The following is a 20,990-nucleotide window of genomic DNA, read 5'->3' as shown; positions in this document are numbered from 1 at the left end:
GCATGACATTTTTGCATTGATTTGGTGATTTGGAACCATCCACCATGTCATTTCAGTCCCCCTTGCATGCCTATATGTTTGCCTTGGACGCATCTTTAATGCTTTGAAAGCTTGTGTAGTATGCTCCATGTTTTGGCCATCGCACATGCCTTTGAATTTGAGCCACTTAGATGCCATCTAAGAGTCCCCTTTGCATAGTCTAGGTCTGTCTTGAACCTATTTTAAGTCCTCTTAGCCTTGTGAGGGTTGGTTGGCTTAGCCATGGTTCAAGTCCCTTTGACGTGCTTCAAGTACTTGGGCCATTCATTGCATGCTTGGTCTATTTTGTTTGCTTGGTTTGACACCATCTTAGCATGATTTTCAGAGCTTATGTTGCATGCTAATTGTCCATGATATCCCTTTTCAAGTGTGCTTGAGAGTCCCTCTTTTGTGCCTAAGCATTGGCCCTTTAACATGTGCATGTGTGTATGTGTATTTGGTCCTTTATTTTGGTCACCTTGGCCACTGTTTTAGGCCTATTTAGAGTTGCCTAAATCATGTATAAGTCCATCTTTTCATCCGTTTGCATTGCCTCATGTTCGCTTGTATGCTTGCATAAGTGTCTTGCCATGTCATGTTGCATCCTTAGTTTGCATGCCTAGGTTGCATTGCATTTTGCATGCATGCCTTGTTCGTTGACTTGGTGATGGGAAATGGGCCTTGGTTTGTTTGTTTGGTTTGCACTTCATTTGACATGAAAGTTGCACACTTGATTACTTGGGCCATCATGCATGGAAATGCATGATTGGTGGTCCGAGAATCGAGACAAATGCCCTTTTGAGCCACAAACATGATAGGGGACATGATTAGTGCATACATTGTTTGAATTGTATTGCCATGCAAGTTCTGTCCTCTGCTGCTGTGAGTTGCAGGTTCTGCAGGCATTCTTTGCCGACCGGCAGTATAGATTGCCGACCGGCAGTGAATAACCAGCCGATGGATTCATTTTGTGCCGGTGACCACATAACATGGCCGGTAGGCATTCTACTCAGCCGGTGGTGATTCCCAGTATCCAGAGAGGCATCCTTGAGACTTTGACAGTCTTCAGAGAGGCAGAGCAGGGAAAACAGAGGCAGACTATGCATGGCGGTGCACTTCCGAGCAGGATCCGAGCATGCGCTGCATTTGGCTCTCCTCCCGAAGCGGTTTACTGTTTTTCCTAGTTTAAATTAGTTTGTTAACCGACTAGGCAATTTGTAATATTTAATTAGCTTGCGTAGTTAATTAATTTGTATTATTTATTTGGTCCCTCCGAGTGAGGGCAAATCTGTAATAAGTGTGCGTGAGTGGTGTGTATGTCTTCCAATCCCCACTTCTTTTTTCCCTTTTACTTACCTGCTTATGATGGTAGACTAGGGCACGTTTAAAATTAGCATACCTTATGCTATGCATGCGTGCATTCATGCATTTGTACTACATGCATCAGGCTCGGTACATCACGCTAACTGCATTTGTATTTCGATTCTAAATTGAATACGTGCATCAAGTGATCGCATTTCATATGCCATGCTTAGGTTAGCCGAGCCCACTTTGATTACATCCTGTATGTGTTGCATTAGGCAATTTAACATGAGCTAGGACATGCATGTTTGCTAACTAGTTTATCGTTTCGGCACGGAGTACGATGTAAGTATTTTCGCCTTAGCATATTGCATGCGTGCGAACGCTGCCATGATAGCATGCTTACCATGTGGCTAGGTGCTTATGTGAGATAAACTGTTTGAATGCCTGTGGGTGAAGGTTGGATTGTTTGAGTTGGAAAAACTCATTGAAATCCGTGTTTTAGCCTACTTGCGAGTAGCAAATTCCAAAACATTTTTCCAAAACAAACGGATATGCAATGTTTATTTCCAAATTAGGCAATCTAGTCTATACTTGTTTGCTGCGCGCATAACATAGTAATTCTAGGCTAATAATTGGTTTAAGAACACATAAAGTTTTTAAAATCAGATATCACGGTTAGTAGAGGCCGGTCTTCGGACCGGGCGAAAGGCGGTGCTCATAGCTGACCTTCCCCGATCGTACCCAAGCTCCCGAGCCGAGACAACTCCGGTGATGACGGACATGTGGCCTTCGGCACCGAGTCAGGGTTTCCTAAATTTCCCCATTAAAAAATATTTAGGTGGCGACTCTGTATCTGGCAAAGCAGTCCATGTTTGGCGCTTCTTTTCAAAAAATCTGTTTCTCAAAACGATTTGCCGGATTTGGACTCTTTGGTTCAGATTAAGAACCGTGACACAAATTGAGTCCGAACTGTAGCGGGGTCCCTCGCGGACGTGTTACAATACCACCCTTTCGGTTAGAAGCGTTTGGAATGTGTTCCGACACTTATACCACCTCTTTGGTTAGAAACATTGGGATGTGTGCCCGATGTTTGTACCACCCTTCCGGTTAGAAGCGTTTGGACTGTGTTCTGACGCTTATACCACCTCTTTGGTTAGAAACATTGGGATGTGTGCCCGATGTTTATACCACCCTTTCGGTTAGAAGCATTTGGAACGTGTTCCGATGCTTATACCATCTCTTTGATTAGAAACATTAGGATGTGTGCCCAATGTTTATACCACCCTTCCGTTTAGAAGCGTTTGGAACGTGTTCCGATGCTTATACCACCTTGTTTTAGGCTAGAAACATTGGGATGTGTACCCGATGTTTATACCACCCTCCGGTGTTTGCACCACTTTCTTTTCCCTCTCACGCGTGACGCATTAGGACGTTTTGGTTAAAAGCATCTGGATGGATTCCAATGTTTATACTGCTCTTTCTTTTGGTTGCATAATAGTTGGATATGTTTCATTTGTTATCACTGTTCTCTGTGGTTCGGAACCTTAGGGTGTGTCCCTGGGTTCACACCATTCCTTGCCTCGCATGTGCCATGCGTTGGAATCTTGTTTGCCGCCTCGGGTGCGCCCGATGGTTGTGTTATTCTTTGCCTTTTCTGCGTAATGCGTAGTTAAGATTGCATAATTTCCTTACATCCTTTCCGCATGAAATTTGGTTTGGTTCGTAATTCCCCTACGTAGCGTGTTTGTTTAGTTACTTATGTATGAGTTTGATGTGGCATTTCTTTGCATAACATTTGCATTTAGATGTTTTGTTACAGTCTCATTGCATGATCATAAGTTATGCTCTTGGATCGCATGTCATTTGCATCTTGCCCCAGAACAACGCTAGTTTGATTCCTTGCAACGGGATACATAGGCAGCCTGTGGGCACAATCGTTCTTTGTTTTTGCTTGCTTGTTCGTCCAAGTCTTCGGCCTTGTCAAAAATGGATCGTCTCTGGGCTTTGACATTCATTCCTGTCATTTCATGACTTCCGAGTTCTGTCAAAAAGGGGCAACTGTAGACACCCCATTTTTGACCGTCCTCAAGACTTGGACGTCATCGTTTGAACACCCGATGATTGTGCTTGCACGTGTTCGCTTTGAGTCCCAGAAGGTCTCGGCTGAGCGTCTTGCCTTGGAGCCTCTAATCTTCTATGTTTTGTGCTTGGTTGTGGACCAAGAGCTTGTTGCTTCACTTCTGGAGGAGAGGGTGGCCTGTCGGCCATCCCCCTAGCCTGCCAGCCATGACTTGTGCCTGTCAGCCACCAGTGGTGGCCGGTCGGCCACTGATGATGGCCAACGGCTATTTTTCTCCTTTTTCAGATATTTATTTGCCAGTTGTGCTAGCTGTTGTTCACTGATGCTCATCTCCATACACATGTATGGAGGGATGAATACAAGCCTTTGGCTTGATTTTCTATATATAGGGTGGTCTCTCCCCCATTTTTTTTTTTGGGGGGGGGAGGGGGTTAGACAATTTTGAGCAAATTTCCTCCTCTCTTTCTAGAATTCTCTCTCTCTTCTTATTTTGCGCTTGATAGTTAGAATTTCCTACACTTTTGCACTAAGACCCTTAACCAAACATCTTCATCTTGGAGTTGAGGTTCTTTGAGGCTTAGTTTGAACTCCTAAGGGTGGTTTAACCTCAGAATAGTGGCTGTTTTTGTGCTGTGCTTCAAGAGGTAAAGTCTAAACTTGTAAGCTTTATTTTAATTACTTGCTTTGCCATCATTTTACACTGTTTTTGAGCTGGTTTTCAACTGTAAAAATCTCTGTTTTTCAGTCATAAAATGATGGTTTGAGCCTATTTTGAGTTAGGGGGTTGTCTCCCCTTTTGCCCTTTGGCTTGTGAAGCCTTTTGTGCCTTTTCTTACCATATTTAAATCAAACTTTTTGGCCCTTTTAAATACTAAAATTCAGAGTTATTTCAATGGTAAAAATCAACTCTTGAAGTTCAAAATAGGAGGGGTTAGACTCCCCTCCTTGTGTCTTGTTTCCACGCCTAGTTAGCATCACATGTTAGCTTGATTTTGTAGCTTGTGTTAGCCTAGTTCAAGCATGTTTTAGGCTCTATTTTTGCATGTTTCAACTATGTTTTGGGTTGGTTGGAGCATTTGTTGCTTGCTTTTTGCACTCGTAGTGCAATTGTACTTACTAGTCTAGCATGCCTAATGGTTTAGCCTATTATTCTAACTTGTTTTAGCTTAACTTCAGCATGTTTTAGCTACCCTTTTGGCCTACTTTAACTCTATTCGGGGCTGGTTAAGTCCTTCGAGGCTTGTATTGCATGGCTATAGTGTAATGGTCTTCACTGGCTCATTGTTTTAAGGCTTTAAGCATGAAGTGTTTGAGTTGTTTGCATGTTGTAGCATTATTTTGCATGTAATTTCAATGTATATAACTCTGTCACATGCTCATTTCACTCTTTCATTGATTTTGAGAGCTGTGTTTAGAGTCTTGTTTGCAAGCTAACATGTTAGCATGTTTTTCTAGCTTTTTGTGCTTTAATCTCAGCATGTTTTGGCCACTCTTTTGACTGGTCTTAGCTCTATTTTGAGATAGTTTAGCCCTTCGAGGCTTGTATTGCATGCTTGTTGTGCAATCTCTCTCACTAGCTTAATGTTTTAGGCTTTGTAGCATGTATTGTATGAGTTGCTTGCATGATTTAGTGTCATTTTGCATGCCATTTCAGCACTAAAATATCTACAACCTCCCTCATTTCTTCAATTTTTCATTTGCTTTGAGGGTTGGTTAACCTTCGGGTTACGTTTAAGCTTGAGATTGAGATTCGTGCTTAATGGTTTTAATCCTCTTTTGAGTGTTTCTACTTACCAACGACATGATTTCTCTCATGCCTTAAATCCTCCCTTGGTTGACACCTCCTTCATTAGAGGACTCCCACCTTGGACTTAACCGGTTAAAGAATGGATCGGTAATTGAAATGAGTAAATAAAACATGACAAGTAAAACTTGAGCAAGATAAGCATGTTGTGTTGTATTGCATCTGTTTGGATCGGACGTTAATCCAAACACAAGGAAAATTGGACGTTTCATACTCAAAGTGATGAAACATGTCATTTTTCTTGGTCATTGTCACCCTTGATCATGCATGATAGGGTGGTGGTTGTTTTGGTCTTGTTTGTGCATTTATTGACCTTGTACAAGCTTGGTTCTCTAGCCATCATGCATTGAAAATGCTTGGTTGATGGCTTGAGAGCCAAGAATTACACTCATTTGATCTTGTGTAATGATAAGGAGGGTAATAGTACATATATTGTTTGAGAATGCATTGCTTTGCCTCTGTTTTCTCTCTGTTGCAGCAAAAGGAGAATTCCAGGAAAGGGGTGGCCAACGGGCCACCAATAATGGCCGACAGCCACCTTTTGTGGCCGACCGGCCATCAGTGAAAATTTTGCTCAGTATGTTCCTGCGATGGAGCAAAGGTGTTTTGGAAGTCGGTGCAATTTTCAGAGATCAACGAGGGCAAATAGAGGCATCCAAAGGCAAGGCGGTAGATTTTCGAGAGGAAACCAACCGAGCATGCATGCGTCCCTCACCCTCGAGGCCATTTTAATTGCTTTAATTTGTTAGCATAGCTAATTATTTAATTCAAGTGTTGTACTTAATTAGTTTGTGTAACTAGTTCTTCAATTTCAATTTGTTGTAATTAATTAGCTTAGAATAAGTTAGTTAATTAGTTTCAATTGGTTTGTAATAATTAATTAGCCAGAATAGTTAATTAGTTATTTTGTAATAATTAGCTTAGCTTAGTGTAGCTTAGCTTATTCATTCGGGCCCTCCTTTGAGAGGGCGCAATGTTGTAATAAGTGTGCGTGCGTGTGTGTATGTCTTCCAACCCCATGTCTTTCTTCCTTTTATTTATCCGCTTTTGATGGTTAGATTAGGGTCATGTTTCGATTAGCATACCTTATGCTTGCATGTTTGCATTATTAATTTGTCTTGTATGCACTGGGGCTTGGCGCATCATTCAAATTGCACTGCAATTTCAATACTTATTTGAATACGTGTTTCAAAGCATGTTATCAAATTGTTGTATCATATGCCATATTAGTAGCCGAGCCTATTCATTTCAATTTTGCATGTGTTGCAATAGGCATCTTGTATAGATAGGATCATGCATTCTTTCTAACTAGCTTTTGTTTTGGCTTGGAGTGCTCGGTAAGTTTTACGCTTTAGCATAGTTGCATGAGTGTGAGTGTTGCCATGATAGCGTGCTTGCCATGAGGCTATTTGCTTAAATGATTAACTGCGTGAATGCCTATGGATGAAGGCTTTGTTGCTTGAATTGGGACAATTCAACGAATGTGCGTTTTAAGCCCACTTTGCGAAGTGGCAAATCATGTTTTAAGCCCATCATGTTTGGTGGCAAATCCGCGTTTTAGCCCACTTGAGGGTGGCAACTTCAAACCATTTTTCGAAAACAAAGATAAGTTGAATCGTTCCAAGTCTTGCGACTTAGTCTATACTTGTATGTGTGCGTCACATAGTAAAGTTAGCTAATAACTGGAATAAGAACACATGTGTTTATAAAACATCATATCATGATAGTAAAGGCCGATCTTTGATCGGGCGAGCGGGGTTGCTCATTTCAATACCTTCACCTCTCATACCCAAGTTAAAAGCTGAGACAACTTTGGTGATAACGGACACGTGGCCTTTGGCACGAGTTAAGGTTTCCTAAATTTTCCTAAAATAAAATATTTAGGTGGCGACTCTGTAATCTGGCAAAACAGTCCAGTTTTGGCATTATTTGATTCAAAATCGATTTTCCAAAATGATTTTCCGGATTGGACTCTTTGGGGTTTATCAGTCTCGTATTGCACTTTGTGAAATTAGATTCAGAACAGTGACAAGAGTCCGAACTATAGGACCAATTCGAGCTCTTCGAAAGGGGGCGCGAAGAAAGTCGAGTCTACACACGCGTATCCATTTTGTATAGTATGATTCTTAAAAGACTAAGTCTAACTTGTAAGATTTAAAGTAATTCAATAAAAAAGAAGAATGCCTCTTGTCATGATGTTCAAGCCTTTGAATCTTGTTCTTGATTAATCAAGTCTTGAATGTATAAATAAACCTCTCACAAAACACTTTCACAGAATCATATGGAAAAGTGAAAGGAATTGAGTTTCAAATCTATTCTATTTACAAAAATAACGTCTGTGTTTTGATGGCTATCACAGACATATATAGATAGGCTTGGACCCATGATCCAAGTACAACTCCTCATAACTTCCCATCATTAGACTTCGCATGAAACCACTTTATGGGATAGTGGACATGATTCACGTTAGTTACACATTTTACTGATTAAAAATATATATAATATTTATATAATAATATAAATAAATGAAACAAACATGTGGCATATGGGCCACTTTATGAATTTGCTTACATTCTCCCACTTGGCACATATGACACATTTTGTTGACTTTTGAGTAACTAACAAACTGATTATGGACACTAAACAAAAATACCCAAACCTTATAAAGAGACATAATACATGAATCATGGCGGTTATATTATATCAAATGAGTATTTCCTTCCATGTATTGCATTGTATGATACTCTCAACTTTATCTGGTGTCATTCTTTATGAATAAATTCTAATAAGTTATTCTGGGTCCAATGATCCCTATGGATCAATAGTCCCAATGGACTGCATAACATCACAAATATTTTAGCTCACAAAATGATGCTTTTCATTAATAATAATCAAAATGTCATGACAAAATAAAATAAAACAAAACAACAACTAGAACATTATTGAGCTAACCAATCAGTCACATGCCCTCAACGTGTTTTGAAAACACCTTTACAGGAAGATCTTTGGTCATGGGATCTACAACCATCATATCGGTACCAATATGCTCAATGTTGACTTCTTACTTCTTAACACGGTCTCGAACAGCAAGATACTTGTCCATATGCTTGCTTCAGCTGCCACTTTTGTTGTTGCTAGAAAAGAAAACCGTAGCCGAATTATCACAATAAACCTTTAATGGCCTAGAAATTGAATCCACAATTAGAAGCTCTGTTAGCTTGTGATGTTGCTTCAAAGCATGCTATAAACTATACTTCCATTGTTGACGATGCAATTATCATCTCTTTGACGCTCTTCCATGAAATAGCACCACCTACTAGCAGATAAACATATCCTAAAGTGGATTTTCTGGGATCTTGAAAACCCACAAAATCCGAGTCTGAATATCCAACCACCTCAAGGCAGTTAACATGCTTGTAAGTAAGCATGTAGTCATTGGTTCCCTTTAAGTACCTCATGACTTTCTTCGCATCCTTCCAATGTTCCATTCCTAGATTGCTTTGGTATCTTCCAAGCATCCCAACAACAAATGCAATGTCAGGTCATGTACAAACCAGAGCATGCATTAAACTGCCCATGGCATATGGAATGCTAACCATTTGTTCCTTTTCCAAATCATTTTTTGGACATTGACTTAAACTGAATTTCTCACCCTTTAAAATGGGTGCTACATTAGGAGTGCAATCACTCATCCTAAATTTCTCCAAAACTCTTTCAATGTAAGCTTTATGAGACAATCCTAATGTCCTTTTGGACCTATCTCTGTGAATCTATATGCCAATGACATAAGAAGCTTCACTCATATCCTTCATTTCAAAGTTTTGGGAAAGAAATTGTTTAGTATCATGCAACAAACCCAAATCATTAGATGCAAGTAAAATGTCATCCACAACATTAAGGTATAGAACTAAAAAAATGTATTTTCTCTTACTAACCTTAAGGTATATACAGTTGTCCACAACATTCTCCGTAAAACCATATGAAGTAATAACATTGTGAAACTTTAAATATCACTGTCGGGAAGCTTGTTTTAGTCCATATATGGATTTCTTGAGCTTGCAAACTAAGTGACTATCTTTATCAAAACAAAAACCTTCAGGTTGCTTCATGTATACTTCTTCCTCAAGATTTCCATTTAAAAATTTCATTTTCACATCCATTTGATGTAGCTCTAAATCAAAATGAGCTACTAATACCATGATAATTCTAAATGAATCCATCTTAGAAACCAAAGAGAATGTATTATGATAATCGATGGCTTCTCTTTGAGTAAAACTCTTGGCTACATGTCTGGCCTTATATTGTTTATTGCCCTTTGAGTCTTTCTTAGTCTTATAGACCCATTTACAGCCAACAACTTTAACTCTGTTAGACAACTCGACAATTTCACAAACTTGATTCTTAGCCATAGATTCCAACTCTTCCTTCATGGTATCATACCATAATTTAGAATCATCCCTATTCATGGCATTGGAAAATGAAATAGGATCAACCTTAGGTCCGATGTCAAAATCAAACTCCATTAAGTATACAAAATAATCACCAGAAATTGCTGATTTTCTAGCTTGTAAGGATCTCCTTAATTCTGCAGTCTCAATTGGGACTTGAGCTATAGGCTCTATATTGACTTGTTCCTCTTGTGGTAAAAGTTCTTCAATTTGTTGATCTTCCACTACTACAAAAATAGTTAAAGATCACACTTTGACAAAAAAAAAGATCTCACTTTTATTGGAAGTGTGATAAAAAAAATTAGATTGATATTTTAATCACACTTAATTTGATTGAGTGTGATAATATTTATTTTTTATGTCACTTTTCAATTAAGTGTGATTATATATATATATATATATATATTTTTAATCACACCTTCTAATTAAAGTGTGATTATATATACACTACTACTTTTTAATCACACTTTTTAAACAAGTGTGATTATATATATATTTTTTAATCACACATTCTAATTAAAGTGTGATTATTTATATATTTTTTAATCACACCTTCTAATTAAAGTGTGATTATATATACACTACTACTTTTTAATCACGCTTTTTAAACAAGTGTGATTACATATATATTTTTTAATCACACATTCTAATTAAAGTGTGATTATTTATATATTTTTTAATCACACCTTCTAATTAAAGTGTGATTATATATACACTACTACTTTTTAATCACACTTTTTAAACAAGTGTGATTATATATATATATATATATTTTTAATCACACATTCTAATTAAAGTGTGATTATTTATATATTTTTTAATCACACCTTCTAATTAAAGTGTGATTATATATACACTACTACTTTTTAATCACACTTTTAAATAGGTGTGATTATATATATATTTTTTAACCACACATTCTAATTAAAGTGTGATTATTTATATATTTTTTAATCACACCTTCTAATTAAAGTGTGATTATATATACACTACTACTTTTTAATCACACTTTTTAAATAAGTGTGATTATATATATATTTTGTAATCACACATTTTAATTAAAGTATGATTATATATACATTACTACTTTTTAATCACACTTTTTAAATAAGTGTAATTATATATATATATATATATATATTTAATCACACTCCCTAAATAGGTGTGATTGTATAAAATATTTCAATTTGATTTTTGTATAAAATATACAATTCCCAAATCCGTGCCTCTATTCTACCCATGAATGATAGAGACGACTCACTACTAGAAAATGAGACGTTAGACACGGAACTTTTTCACCCATTTTTTCATCTTCTTATCTCTCTGTCTCTGTCTCTCTTCTCTTTCTCTCTCACTCATCACTCTTCTCTGTCTGTCTGTCTCTCTCTTTCTCTCTGTGTCTCTGTCTCTCTTATTTTTCTCTCTCTCTCACTCATCACTCTTCTCTATCTGTCTGTTTGTCTCTCTCTCTCTCTCTCTCTCTCTCTTTCTCTCTTTCTCTCTGTGTCTCTCGTTCATCTCTCTTCTGTCTATCTCTCTCATCTCTCTTCTCTCTCTGTCTCTCTTCTCTTTATCTCTCTCGTTCATCTTTCTCTGTCTCTCTCTCGTTTATCTATTTTCGCTCTTTTTTTTCTTTCTCTCTTTGTCTATATCTTTTTACCCATTTTTTCATCTTCCTCTCTCTCTTTTCTTTCTCTCTCTCATTCATCACTCTTTTCTTTCTGTCTATGTCTCTCTCGCTCATCTCTCTTCTCTCTATCTCTCTCTCTGTCTCTTTCGTTCATCTCTTTTCTCTCTCTGTCTCTTTTTCTGTCTCCCACTTTCTATCTCTTTATCTTTTTGTCCCTCTCTCTCTCTTTTTCTCTCTCTCTCTCTCCCTCTGTGTTCGCGTTGCTCACTTTCTCTCTTCCATCTTCTCTATTTACTGAGCTCCCTCTTGATTTATCTATCCACTACAAGAAAATGCACTTTTAGCGACCACTTTGTCTCTCTCTCGCTCATCACTCTGCCTCTCTCTGTCTCTCTCTCTCTCTCTCTCCTCTATCTGTCTCTCACTCATCTCTCTTTCTCTCACCACCCATCTCCTTCACCATCGTCACCACTATTGCAAACGCCATTCCACTACCACTATTATTACCACTGTCACCACTTCACCTCTACGACTACCATTACTACTACCATTGCCACCACTACCATTATTGCCACTACTACTACCATTACCTCTCATTCACCCTTGCCACTTCATCTACTCTACCACTACCACAACTTCACCACTAATCTCCTTCGCTACCACCACCACCACCACCATCACCACCATCATCTCTTATCCACCACCTTCGCCATTACTGCCACTACTACTATCATTACCTCTCCTTCACCCTTGCCATCTGCTCTACCACTACTACAACACCATTAATCTCCTTCGCCGCCGCCACCACCACCACCACCACCACCATCTCTTATCCACCACCTTCACCACTACTACTACTCCCTCTCCTCTACCACAAAAAATTATTTCATGATTTTTAATAACAAAAAAAAATAGGCCGCAGAAAAATATTTTTCATTGACCACAGAAAATTATCTTTAATTTTAGTGGAAAATATTTTTTATTAAAATATTACCCCTACTTCTACCAAATAGAAAATAATAATATTTTTTTCATTAAAATAAAAATGAATACTTTTAATTTTTAGTGAATACTTTTAAAATTTTAAATATTTTTTTTAGATACACCTTACTTAGATGCATCTAAAAAAATAAATTATGAAAAATATTTTTAAAAATTAATAAATACATAAAAATACAAAAAAATGTATTGAATTATTGTATTTTTGGTATTTAGTGAATTTTTTAAAAAAAAATTTTACAATTTTTTTTAAATTTTTAGATGTATTTATGTTAGGTGTGTCTAAATATTTTAAAAAATACTTAAAATATTAAAAAAATTCAGTAAAAACAATATAACACGGAAAACAAGAAAGTATAATTTTCTCAAAAGAGTTTTTGGAAAACTCTAACCTAGCATAGTGATTGTGGTTTTGAGACAGCTTCATATATATACAGTCACAAAATTCTATCGCAGAATTTTTTTTAAAAAAAATGTCTTCTTACTCTTTTAATATAACATTTCTCTTTTCATTCATTTTTTTATCTTCATGTCTCTCTGTCTCTATCTCTTTCTCTTTTCTTTATCTCTTGCACTCATCACTCTTCTTTCTCTGTCTGTCTGTTTCTCTCTCTCATTTTCTCTCTGTGTCTCTCGTCTATCTCTCTTCTATCTATCTCTCTCATCTGTTTTCTCTCGCTCATCTCTCTTCTCTCTATCTCTCTCATTTCTTTTCTCTCTCTCTCTTATCTTTCTATCTCTCTCGCTCATTTCTCTTCTCTCTCTGTCTCTCTCTTTTTCTGTGTCTCTCTCTCACTCATCTCTTTTTGTCTATCTCTCGCTCATCTCTTGTTTCTCTCTCTTTTTCTATCTTTCTCTCTATCTCTATCTCTATCTCTTCCTCTCTTTCTCTTTTCTGTCTCTCTCTGTCCCTGTGTCTCTCTCACTCACCACCCTTCTCTCTCTCTCTACTTGTCTATTTGTCTATTTCTCCCTCACTATGTTCGCCTTGCTCACTCTCTTACTCCCATCTTCTCTATTTATCGAGCTCCTTCTCGATTTATCGATCCACTATAAACGACGTCGTCATATTCTTTTGAACATTTATCTTTTCACCCATTTTTTCAGCTTCCTATCTCTCTGTCTCTGTCTATCTTCTCTTTCCCTCTCTTACTCATCGCTCTTCTCTATCTGTCTGTCTCTCCCTTTCTCTATATGTCTTTGTCTCTCTCTCACTCATCACTCTTCTCTGTCTGTCCGTCTCTTTCTTTCTCTCTATGTCTCTGTCTCTCTTCTCTTTCTCTTTCTCATTCATCACTCTTCTCTGTCCGCATTCACCACTACTGCAAATGCCATTCCATTATTACCACTACTACCACTGCAAATGCCACATTGACCACAGAAAATTAACTTTATTTTAATGGAAAATATTATCCCTACTTCTACCAAATAAAAAAAAAAGTTTTTTATTCATTAAAATAAATATGAAACAAATAAATTTTCAACCTTACTAAATGAAAAAAAAAAAAAAATTCATTAACTATAAAAAAAATTATTTTAATAAAAAATTATTTTTTTAGCAATGACATCCTCTATTACAAAAAAAAAATCATTTTATTATTTAAATATTTATTTATAATGAAAATAAAAAAAATCCAAAAAAATTTTCATTCTCCCTCCTGCCTTTTCCATTCCCGCTCGGTTCCCCCACCCCAAACCCAAAATCCCCAATCTCAAAAATCCCTAATCCCCCCCTCCAATTCCCGCCCGGGTTTTCCCCCACCCCAAACCCAAAATTCCCAATCTCTTCAACCAGTGCAGTGAAGCAACTTCACACCCAACCTCTCAATCCATCGCGCCTGGTTCTTCAAGCTGAACAAAATGAGCAGTAGTAGTAGAAAAGCCAAGAACATGAACAACAATCCCATTTACAAAAACCCTAACTCCCCAATCGAATCCAGAATCAAAGACTTACTCTCTCGAATGACCTTGTCCGAGAAGATCGGCCAGATCACTCAAATTGATCAACCAGTGCAGTGAAGCAACTTCACACCCAACCTCTCAATCCATTCGAGACCTCTCCGTCGGTCTCTCTCTCTCTCTCTGTTTTTATGCATTTTTTTCCTTTGATCTTCGATTCATTGATTTCTCAGGGAGTATTCTCAGCGCCGGCGGTGGTGGACCGTTCGAGAAAGCAACGTCGTCCGATTGGATCTATATGATTGACAGATTTCAGAACTTTGATAATCCATTATTTTTTCCCCAACAATTTCAGCTTCTTCTGAAGGCTTGGGTTCTTCTCTCTCTCTCTCTCTCTCTCTCTCTCTCTCTCTCTTTTCTTTTTTTCTTTTTTAATTTATGTCATAATATGAGAGATTTTCATCTTTGAATGCATTGATTGTTGGTTTGGGGTTTGAAGGATATGTCTGGATTTCGTGGATTGATATGTATGTGAAATATGTAAAATTGATTGATGTTCATACATTTGATAAATTGCCTACAAGAGATGTTTCATCTTCATGAATTGATTGCTTGATGATCTGCCTGTAGGAGATGTTTCATTCGCATGGCTAGTGTATGGGGGAAATGGACAATATGGAAAAAAAATTGAAGAAAAAGAAAAATTAAGCATGTAGTATTTGAATTCTCTCTCCTCAGTCTCTGTTTTTGTAATGAAATAAGATTTTTAGTCTATGGCTATTAATCCTGTATATGAAATTTAGGTTATGTGTGCATTTGTATGCATATGATTACCAAAGTTGTTACTTTTAAAGTTAATCTTAACTAGTTTTTAATATCTCATGTGTCACTGGGTTCTTTCAGGATACATGGGAGGAGTTAGATCTGGATGAGCTATCATATGAGGTAAATTTGTCTATAGAATCTGACTTTTGGTTGAATATTTTAGGAGCTGTTTGCAGTGGGGAAATTGGTTAGAATTGAGAGTAGAGGGCTTTCTTCTGATACAATTGCCTCTTTACCTTCAGTGAATTATAAGACACAAAGCACTCAGGACGGACACAATGATTTGTGAGTTTAGTTTTTAGATTATTATAATTATTAAGGTTTGTATGGATAACATTTGTCGTCATGTATCAAGTGTGTTATCTACCGGTTGGACTACGAGGATGGTGACACCTTGACTATAATTTCCTGCAAACACTTGTACCCTTCTGAATGCATAAACAATTGGTTACGAATAAATAAGGTAAATGCATTGTTCTTTTTGAAATACTTTCCCATGCTATAATGTCCATGTAAATATTACCTATTAGATTTGGGAGCTCTACTTAGTATTTTTCATGCTGCTTCTTCCTAACTTTCTGGCATTGAGGAAGCTTTATTATACATGTGTGTTTTACATATTCATGCACATGCCATGTTTTTTAGAATGCGTTGTTTCATTTGGAGTTTTTATATTGCATAAATTTGATTTTTGATGTTGTATCTCAGTATGGTAATACATTCATTCAGGCCTATTGTACAAACTTTTTTTTTTTTTTTTTATGAAAATTCTGATGAGATGATGTCTATCAATGTAGCAATAGTTTCTTGAAATGTATATTCTTATGGTTGGTCATGATAAAGATTTCTCTGTTTACTACTTATGGTTGGTCATGTAGTATTTGAATTCTCTTTCCCCACGCTCTGTTTTCCTTTTTTTATTTATTTTTATTTTTTAACACTAATTTGGCAGGATGGCGAAGCATGTGCTCACTTGCTTAATGTTCTTGCACCAGAACATGGTAGTGCCACCACATTGGATACTAAGGATCCTACTGAAAGAGTGAATCTGATTCTTGAGCATGTAGAGAGAATGGATTACAAAAGATATGTCACTCCAAAAGACATTGTTGAGGGATCGGCAAATCTAAATCTGGCATTTGTTGCTCAAATATTCCAGCAGAGGTCGGACTAATTGCTTATGCATATTTTGGCTTTTCCCATGATTTTATCACTGTGGATTTCTTTGTAATTAGTTTGTGAATTTCTTAATGCAGGAATGGCTTATCCATGGACACCAAAAATGTCTTTTTCTGAGATGATGATAGATGATGCTCAAACTTCTAGGGAGGAGAGATGCTTCCGACTGTGGATTAACAGTCTTGGAGTTGATTCATATGTCAATAATATGTTTGAGGATGTCAGAACAGGCTGAGGTTACAATTTCCTTGCCCTATTTTTGAGTGCTTGTTAATTTTGTTTGATTTTTATCCCTCTTACATGTAGATGGGTTATATTGGAAGTTCTTGACAAAGTTTACCTAGGATCAGTAAACTGGAAGCAAGCAACAAAACCTCCCATCAAGATGCCTTTCAGAAAAGTTGAGAATTACAACCAAGCTATACGGATTGGAAAGGAATTGAACTTCTCTCTTGTGAATGTAGCAGGAAACGATATTGTATAGGGAAACAAGAAACTCATACTAGGTTAGTGCACTTTGACACATGCTATTGGGCTTATGTGATAACTACGTTGAAGAAAAGTTTTCTTGAGTCACAATTTCTTGTCATATATCTGCTTTTAGTAGACTTTGCTCAGTTCTGCATTTATTCTTTCAGTTTCATTTCTACTTAGTTACTATCTTCTGTTTGAGCCAGAACCTTCATGCATCTTGAGCAGGGCGGGGTAAGAAAATAATATTAATAACCAAGTATTTTTTTTCTTGTCCTGTCATGGGCCACATAGCATTTGTGTGTTTGCAATACAGTTGTGTTCTGATATATGCATAAGATAATATGATTAACAGTTGTGCTAGACCAAAGCCTCATCTCTTTTAATAGTACTATGGACGGTCAAATACTTCTATTCTAAACATATTATAATAAATTCATAATTGTTATAGGACTTCATAATGTTATGAGTGTTTGAATTGCTGATTAACCGAGCTAATAATGGCTTTTTCAGGAAGAGAACCTGTCAGCTATGAATACTGATCCTTGGTATTCTGCCTATCACTATTCTCATCCTCCTTTGTTGAAAGACTTGCTGCAATCGATGAACTTGACAAGAAGGAAGACTGAAAACGAACACAGGCTACCTAAAGCCAGTGAATGCACTTTCTAGTCCATTTTATACTCTTTTTAACTTGAGCATTTTCAAGCTTTAGAAATCGTTGGTTTTGAGTTTCGCCGTATGAGTCCTGTTGAAATTGACATTTCTCTGTTCTGGTATTAAATTCCACACCCAACAAAGGTAAGGCTGAGTTATGGGGATTTTCTGAGTTAGGTAAAAAAAATTACAAAAATGAACAGGAAATAGCTTAATGTAACTGAGTTGCTTTATGTATTATTCTTCTGCATGCTTCATGTCAGTCTTTCAAAAATGAAAACGAAAACACTTCTTGTCTGCCATGTTGTATCCTGACTTTCCTAATCAAAGGGGCATATCTTGTTCTTTACAAGTACTTTTCAGATATTCCTAGGTAGTAGTCATACTTGTGTGGAGCTGGTGAGACTTGTGGGTTGAGTGACGTTGAGCATATATATATATATATATATTTTTTCTAATGTTTGTTGTGCAGATTGGCAAGCTGGTACATATTGTGAAGGAATTTTTTGTTTGGTGGGTTGAGATGAATGTAAGCATATATTTTGTAGTGTTTTATGTGTGAGTTGAGTGTGTGGGTTGAGTGGCTAAGGACTATATTGTGTGTTTGTTCTCAACCTGTTTTGTTCTTTCCTTTTGGTTCTCATTGGTGGTTGTTATACTATTCAAAATGGGTCTCTCATGTGTTCAACACCCCCATAGACCCTGTTATGTGGCGGTTGAACATGTGTAATCCTATGTTTGAGTGGTTAGTTCTAGTATGGAGCTTATTTTATTTATTATTTTTTTTGGTTTTCTTTTTTACTGATATCAACTTCTTTATGTTGCCTTTCAGATTGAACTGAAGACTGGACCAGTTGATTTTTGATTTCCTACAACCAATTAGACCAGACACTGTTTCACTTACTACATTGAGTTTCACAGGCACACTTTTTTAGTATTATATCATTTTGAGGCATTCATGAATGAATGGGCTCTATATGAAGAGTTTTAAACATCTTACCAACTTATTGTAGAACTAAGTAATTGCCTTTTTATTTTTATTTTTATTCTTCAATCAAAAACTGCAGGTGCTTAGCAGCAAAAGGAGAGGAGTCTAGCGAATGTCACAGATTTGCCAAATATTACTGGTCCCTTTGCCTAGGTGAATGGGTGAGTGCCATTGCTGTTAAAATAACTTTTTTCTTGGTTTGTTTTGACTTGGCAATTTCTTCTAGTATGTTTGGATGCATTATGGTAAATAGGCTTAATGAGTTATATTTTGTCCTGTTTGCACAGATGATGAACTAACTACAATTATACTAAATAATCAATTTCACTTTTATGTTTCTTGATTCCTTAATATACTAATATTATGTGGCTTGGCAATTTTATTTTATAGTTTAGAGTATGTGCTTATATGTTTACACCAAGCCTTGATGAATCAGTTTTCTAGATAGAATAGCTACTTTCTTTATTTATTTATTTTATTATTATTATACTTTTGAAAGGATTGAAGTGCTAGTTAAATTTCATTTATGATAAAATTCTTTAGTTAAAATGATATTTGATTTGTAGAAGCAAGAAATACTTTTAGTGCATGCACATATATTTTAAGGCTAGTGATGCTTTGTGAGAAAATGTTGAGCAACTAAAAATAATATATTGATAAACTGAGTTACAAATTGGATTGGTGTGATTTGGTTCTTTGTTCCCATAGTTCATCTGGGCTCATAATATTGGTTAACCAACTCCCTCGGGTTTAGGCTAGGATTGGGAATGAACTTAAAAATGGAACCAATTTAAGACTTCACAATCTTACTCGTGAAAACAAAGACAGACTTTCACTTATAAACATCCATTTTCAGAAAGATTTGGGATTGGATAGCTTAGATACTGTGGAGATTGTAAAGGCTCTAGAAGAGGAGTTCAAGCTAGAGATACTGTGGTCATTTTTTAGTTATTTTTTCCATCCACACCCTCTATACTTTGAATTAAGATTATTTGTTCTATGCTTATACAGAAAGGTTTATGCAGTCATATGTGATCCAAGTGGACCTCTTTATTTTTGCAGCCAGGGATATGCATATGGTATGAGAAGTTTCCAGATCTCAAATTCAGAGATTTGTTTCTTACATGAGAAAGCTGTGCAGGTAAAAAAATAGGGAATACAGTCCCTAGTCTAGTGGTAGACTTCTTCAATGAAAAGTGTGCAAGACCGAGGAATTAGTGACTATTTAGGCTGCATTTGATGTTTGGGATATGTCGAATTAGTGACTAATTTGTTTGTACATTATATCCCAAATTTGTTCAACTTGTGGTCTTTGGACCATGTCTCTTTAAGGAATCAATTTCTTCCTTTTTCTTTTTCTTTTTCTTTTTCCTTTTACCTGATGAATTTTTCAGTTCTCTTGATTGTGAATCAATTTATGTCTTCATGATGAATTTTTTGATCAAGTATTATTTTCTCTATGTGCCTGAAAAATTTGTTTATACTATATCTTTGGTGTGTTCTTATTTTGGTTTGCTGAATTAACTTTTTAGTTTATTCATATGCATCAGTGGTTTCTGAATTAATTTGTGTTTTCATTTTTCAGGTCAGAAATTTTTTGGAGAGATGCAAAATATGGTCCAAGAATTAAAGAACTTAGTTTTTTAAGTTTTTTTCATTTTTTAATATATGTAAGCACAGATAATTTTTTTTATTTAATTCCTTTGTATATAGTTTTGAATATTTAATTTCCATTTATGAAATATATGACGTTATTCTATTCAATATGTGGTTATGATTCAAAATATAGTATATAGTGTGTATTACATTATTCAAATGTGCATACAAAAATAATATTGATTATTTTTCAAATATGTAGCACCTTTTTTTTATCACAGATTTTATTAGTTATTAATCACACTTAAAAGATGTGATCTAAATGTTATTAATCACACTTAAATGATGTGATGTAAATATTTTTAATCACACTTAAAAAGTGTGATCTAAATGTTATTAATCACACTTAAAAAGTGTGATTAAAAATGATCATTTTTAATCACACTTCCAAAGATCACACTTAAAAGGTGTGATCAAAATATTTTTAATCACACTTAAAAGGTGTGATCTAAAGTTTTTAATCACATTTAAAAGGTGTGAACTAAAGTTTTTAATCACACTTAAAAGGTGTGATCTAAATATTTTTAACCACACTTAAAAGGTGTGATCTAAATATTTTTAATCACACTTAAAAGGTGTGATCTAAATGTTTTTAACCACACTTAAAAGGTGTGATCTAAATATTATTAATCACACTTAAAAGGTGTGATGAAAGCATTTTTTAATGACACTTAAAAAGTGTGATTAAAAATGACTATTTTTAATCATACTCCTAACGACCACACTTTAATAAAACTTAAAAGGTGTGATTAAAAAACATACATCACACCAAAAAAGTGTGATCTTTATCTATATTTGTAGTAGTGTACAAGGATATTGGGTTGATTATCCTGAAAGACAACCAATTCACCTATATTCACGGGTGTTGTATTCGAAATCCCATGATTCCTCCAACTCTATCTTTTGAGGGTAACTTCCACTAGGGTCAACTTCCTCAATAAACTTAGCATTTCTGGCTTCAACAATTCTAAGTGAATTTGAAGGACAATAAAGTCGGTAACCCTTGGAGTTTTCCACATAGCCTATGAAAA

The 20,990-nt window shown here is 36.0% G+C and overlaps 1 long non-coding RNA gene across 1 annotated transcript; it reads left to right on the top strand.

Annotated features, from left to right (window-relative positions):
• The first annotated feature begins 16,157 nt into the window (after nt 1–16,157).
• Nucleotides 16,158–20,067, top strand: LOC114294520 (uncharacterized). Its single transcript, XR_014335309.1, has 4 exons — nt 16,158–16,172; nt 16,265–16,693; nt 17,172–18,464; nt 19,889–20,067. It is a non-coding gene; the product is annotated as an uncharacterized LOC114294520 (long non-coding RNA).
• Nucleotides 20,068–20,990: the final 923 nt, after the last annotated feature.

The sequence above is a fragment of the Camellia sinensis genome, chromosome 7 (assembly GCF_055761805.1).
Source record: "Camellia sinensis isolate YWXY chromosome 7, ASM5576180v1, whole genome shotgun sequence".
In the NCBI taxonomy this organism is placed as follows: domain Eukaryota; kingdom Viridiplantae; phylum Streptophyta; class Magnoliopsida; order Ericales; family Theaceae; genus Camellia; species Camellia sinensis.
The sequence above is the reverse complement of the archived record's forward strand: the minus strand, read 5'-3'. Positions and strand labels throughout refer to the sequence as shown.